The 5,474-nt window shown below is 44.1% G+C and overlaps 1 long non-coding RNA gene across 3 annotated transcripts; it reads left to right on the top strand.

The window, feature by feature from the left end:
- Positions 1 to 1,797: 1,797 nt before the first annotated feature.
- Positions 1,798 to 5,144, top strand: LOC130603755 (uncharacterized). Of its 3 annotated transcripts, none has more exons than XR_008973272.1 (5): positions 1,798 to 1,874; positions 3,349 to 3,472; positions 3,829 to 3,999; positions 4,861 to 4,938; positions 5,031 to 5,144. It is a non-coding gene; the product is annotated as an uncharacterized LOC130603755 (long non-coding RNA). The 3 variants fall into 3 exon arrangements; XR_008973273.1 differs by having other exon boundaries at positions 1,811 to 1,874; positions 3,352 to 3,472; XR_008973274.1 differs by having other exon boundaries at positions 1,818 to 1,874; positions 3,323 to 3,472.
- The last annotated feature ends 330 nt before the right edge of the window (positions 5,145 to 5,474 follow it).

Genomic DNA, 5,474 nt, shown 5'->3' with positions numbered 1-5,474 from the left:
CAAGCTCTGCGGCACGGCCGTGGGCGCGGTGGGTGAGCTGGGCTGCCCGTGTCCAGCAGCCCGCAGCCTCGGGTCGGTTCCGCCGCCCCGCCCCGCCCCGCCCGGCCCGGCCGCGGGCCTGGGGCAGCTCCGCTCTCCCCAGCGGCAGTTGCCGCCGGGCCAGGGCCGGCCCGGGAGCCACAGTTGTGCTCGGAGATGGGTCCCGGCGGCCGCGAGGCCGAGGCCGGCCTGAGGCCCCAAGCTGTGGGGACCTCTCCCTCAGGACAGCCGCCTGCTGTCCTTACCCAGGCTCTGCCTCGGCGTACAACCCTTGAGTCTCTGCCGCTTGACTGTGCCTGGACGCCAGGCACTCGCTCACCAAAGCTGCTTTGCCGCTGTGCTCTTCAGCTGCACAGAGGGGAGAACATAAAACGAAAGGCTCGTCGGTCGACACAAGGACACGGACAGAGATCGCTCACTCTTTTCTCTCAGTTTATTGCCAATCGCAGCCGAGCAGGGGCATGAAAAAATAAAAGTCAAATTTCTCAACACCACCTCCTCACCAGTCCCTTCTCCCCTGTTGTCATTGGCCCTGTTGGACACATGGGAAGCTTCCAGCAGCTGCTCCCTGTAGCCCCCAGCTACCACATCTTTGCCACACAAACCCAGGGCAGAATCGGTTCTTCCTGACCAGCCCTGCTTCTGTGCCTCATGTAGGCCCAGCTGCGCAACTACAGAGCCTCTGTGGATAGCCCCTGGCACAGCTATCCAGCCTTCCTGGGCTGCTTCTGCCCACTGATGGCTCCTTACTCATGGCCCTCATCTGCTTTCCTGAATTCTCCTTCCCCTGTGTGCCCCAGTCAGTCCTGCCTTGGCACACTAATGTCATACAGCACCGCTGTGCTCTGCTGACCTGTCCTGTGAGTCTAGTCACCATGCACTGCTGGGTTGGGTTCTTGTGGAGTTTGTTGGGTTTTTTTACTTTGTGATTTTCTATTTGTTTGTTTTCCCTAAATTCCCCGTTTTAATAAAAAAGTGCTCATAGGTGTTCATTTCCAAGTCACAGATGTCTCTCACTGCTGTGGATTTGACCCCACGAACTGGAGATAACAGCATGCCTTCACTGATTTCCAGGACCAAAATTTAATTTCCGCCCCCCCCCCCCCAAATATTTTGTTTGTTCAGAGGCAGCCTGGGACCTGAATGGGAACAGCAGTTTTTGTTAGGGATCCATGTGTCCGTTGCTCTTTCTGCTGTGGCAGATGTGGACATCGTAGAAACAAGAAAAAACAAGGAACGCCAGCAATGTAAGCAGTTAACACCTAGCACCCTACTACATTTTACAGTAAAGAAACACCAGAATGGGAGACTCTGAGAGACGGTCCCGTTTTCCATACTTTACTCTGAAGCAACAAGAGAAAGGAAGATGTTCAAGCTGGACAGGCCACATGGAACCATCGTGCTGATGTCACCAGCAGGAGGAAGCAGCAATCCACAGAAAGAGGTGCAACACTCTACACACAGGACAGCAGCTAAAGTTCATCTTTGTCTTCTCAAAGATTTGTTTCCAAGATGCCTGAAGGTTGGGTCCTTTAAGCACCACAAGATGGGTTTGTTTCAGTATACGTGAAAGGAATATGGGGTGGGAGAGTGGAGTTTTGCTCTGATTTTCCATACTTTGAAAAACGAGATCAGCAGAGCTAATATTCTCAAGGTCCAGATTTTGAAACAAAGCTACTGATTTTAGGATAAGATTACGGTTTGCCAGAATGTAAAAGCTTTCATGTTTTCATGTCTGTTCAGAGAGTATTGAGAGAAAAGGACAGGTAGAAGAGGTGAAGATAGCAGCAGCAGAGAATGAACTCAATTTCCATTTTCATTCCCCCTATGCACAGGTAAATACTTTAGATTTTAGAGTGGTTTGTATCCTTGATTTTCTTGATATCTCCATGTTGAAAGGGAGGACCATTATGTAAACTTTCAAGTTGCTATGGCATCTTCTCTGTGTCACAGCAGCACCTGTAAATCAAAATACATAATTTTCAGAGGTGTCGAGAAGAGCTAAAGGTAATCTAAACTATATACAATTTCAACTGGGCGCAGGCAATCAGAGAACACAGAGGTTAGAAATCACACCTATAGACCACTCATCACTTTCTTACTGAGTCAACATAATACTAATTCTGAACAAACAGACCACGTTTATAATTTCTTTTTGGAGCAACTTCCTGAATTACTGTAAAATCTCTTGTTTAAAACAAAGCTCTTCAGAAAGGGATTGTCCTCAAAAAAATTACTTAAATTCCACTGAGTGAAAATCAGGGTGGCCATATGGACACTTGGTTATTGTCCACATTTCATCACTGGGGGATGATTAATTGTCACTAATGGCTGGGAAATTGGCTTTGGCTCCAGACCCCAGAGATTCTCCAGGTATAGGCCAGTTCTCCTGACTACAGTCCAGACGTGGCCTCTTTTCTTTCTAAATGTCTGGCACTGGGTGAAACCGACCTTCAAATACTCTAATATTTTAAAGCGTGTCTTTGTTGCCTTTAAAAACTCACACACAAACTCACTGAGAAACAACAGGTCACCTGGCGTGTATAGCTCTCAGCCTGGATGCGGTTTGTATCCAGGATAGAAACATGAGTTTGCATTTGTCACTGTGACACTGTTATACATGGACTACTGCATCATCTTCCCCATTTATTAAAACCAAAATCTTTTAAAAGAGCAGAGTCACCTTTATGACAGCCACGGGGGTATGGGAAACCAGTGTGAATCTCCAGAAATTTGTTTTCTTCGGGTGCAGATTCTGTCAGTGTGGAAAACCTCTTGGATGCGGTACTGTGCGCCCACTATGAAAATGGAGATAGTTGCATCTGTTCAGTGGATTTAGAGATACGGAAATGCAGGTGGAAAGGAGCAAGTCCCTTCAAAACACATGTTTAAGTCTGAAAACAAAAGTGACTTTCTGCAGCCGAGCTGATGTTTCCAATGGGAACTGGAAAAAAAAAAAAAAAGATTTTTTTCCAGATTTTTAAGTCCAAGTGTGACAGGTCTGTGCAAGGATTACAAGTTCCCAAATGTCTAGGCTTTTGTTTCTTGTCAGGAATCTTTGTGGGGTTTGTTTTTTACTTCTCATTTTCCCACAGACCCATGTACTCGTAATAGTAAGAGAGTAATTGTGTGAGATTTGCCACATGTACGGCAGATTTTATTCAAGATCTCTTTAAATGTTCTGAAATATCAGAATACACTCCCACCAAGTCTTACTTGTATGTGCACAGTAGTTACATCATGTACTGATCCATTAAGTCCATTTTTACTAGTTCATTTACAGTATCTGAAAACTGTTCCCTCCTGCAGCAGAAGTTAAAGAACATTGCCTGCTTGTGGGAAAGACAACCCTCAGGCTGTGTGAGGATCAACTGTGCCTTCCATCACAGCAAACCTCGTTATATCAATGGACTTTTTCTGCCACCTACTAACAGTGAGTAAAAATATTTTCTCAACAGATTTTTCATTAGAATTCAGAAAATATCCTTCTACTCTTGTTCTATTGTATAATAAGGGCAAGAAACGTACCATGCCAAGACAGTCAGGCATGATCTGCTATAGCGAGATACTGAAGTCATGGAATGCTTTGGCATTGGAATGCTTTGGCATTGGAATGTTGTTGCAGGAATTTTGCCTATCATGTTACAAATTGTCATAGCTACCAGTGGTATGAAAGATGAAGTCATGAACGGTAGCTTAGATTGCTGAGATCCACAGAGCAGGAATGATTTTTCCTTGGGTATTTGGTAGATTATATCTCTCTAGTACCGATCCTGCTCTTTTCTGCAGATGCGCTATTGCCACAGGCTGACCAAGAAGTGATTCTGCCTCCAGCCCAGTGTCAAGGCTCACACACACGTCCAGGGAATACTGTAATACCAATTCACTCTCCACTGATTATAAACCTCAACGATGAAGAGGATGATGAAGAAGATGATGAAGAGGACGATGAAGAGAACTGTAAGCAAGTTTTTTCTATCCTTTACAAGCAAGTAGAAGGTATTTTGTAAAACATTATAGTGTACTTCTCACTCAACTGATTCATTAGAATGAGCATTATTTGCATAAAAGAGTGGTTGACAAGTTGCTAAAAGAGTTTCCAGCAAATCTCCAAATTATCAGACCTGACAGTCACCAGCTGTGAGTGAGGCATCATTTTCTAATTCCTGTGAAATGCCCAGCTGTATGTTTCAACAGTGGTATAACTCACATTCCTCTTTCTCATTAACTAGACTTTAAAAAGTGATCCCCAATTCAGATAATTTGTGAATTCAACTTAAATAATCTCCTCAACTGATTTCCTCAACTCCATAGGCAGTCTCATTACAAAACATTATTCTGACGTCTAGCAAACACAATGCATACCAAGCTCTTTCCTAGCTTACCTGAATGTGTATGTTTATATACTTAGGTCCTTAGGTTTTAAAACTTATTAAATGCGGTTGAACCATTCAGTGAATCTCATTTAGAGATGGCAGATCCATAGGGAAGAGATGAACTGCACATTCCCGGTGAGTGAAAGGAGAGAACAACCTGCTCTAAGACACACACTGCAGAAGTTAAAGTACTAATAATTTTAAGTCAACACATGTTATCTTCTTACAAGGCTTGTAACTGCAATTCCCTTGCCCTTGGAAGTACCTAATGTGAAGGAATGATTTCCCTGTCCGGAAGCAGAGGTTGTAATTGGGATGGAAATAAAAAGGAAAACTAAAAGCCAAAAACCATAACCAAGTGAAATTCATTATGTATTTGACTGTTAAGAATTGTTGAAGGTCTTTGTCTAGCTATCCCCTGATCTTTTAAAAATATTTCCCACAGATGTTACTGACTGTGTGCCTAAGACTGCTGAGGATATCGAAGAGGAAAGAGCAATAAAGGAAATATGCTATAAATCTGGTAAGTACGAAAGGAGTTGTCACGCTTTTCTGAGCAGCCATGCTGCACACACAGTAATCTTTGGGGTATTTTTCCCTCTTGATAATGTTCAGGAGAGTTTTACGGGATTCAGCAGCCTGGCCAACGGCAGTCACCTAACCCTGTGTCACCGTCCCAGGAAACTGAGCTACGGCCCTCGGAAGCTACCCAGTGGGACTTGCAGAAAGCCAAGTACTTTTCATCGCCTCGGACAATGGGTACCACTTTTGGAATTACTCTTACAAGGAGAAACTAGGACACAGTTTGCCCCTCCTCTCCACTTTTTGAACTCAGGACAGTCCTAAGGCGTTTGCAAATATCATAAAAATACTTAGTTTTTCTTCTTATTTGTGTGTATGGGTATCACACAGGTGGTGGCTACCTGCATCAATTGTCACTGTAAAAGGTGAAAATGGACTGCATATTAACCCCAGGAGTACTTTCCTCGGGTACACAACATCAGTTTTTTGTGTAATTGTTCTTCAAAATCACAATTTATGTACTCTAACCATTCTAAT

The sequence above is a fragment of the Pezoporus wallicus genome, unplaced genomic scaffold (assembly GCF_028554395.1).
Source record: "Pezoporus wallicus isolate ANWC-B61680 ecotype Strahan unplaced genomic scaffold, APGP_CSIRO_Pwel_v1 contig_10457, whole genome shotgun sequence".
NCBI classification, from domain to species: Eukaryota; Metazoa; Chordata; class Aves; order Psittaciformes; family Psittacidae; genus Pezoporus; species Pezoporus wallicus.
This window is presented reverse-complemented; position numbering and strand designations above follow the sequence as displayed.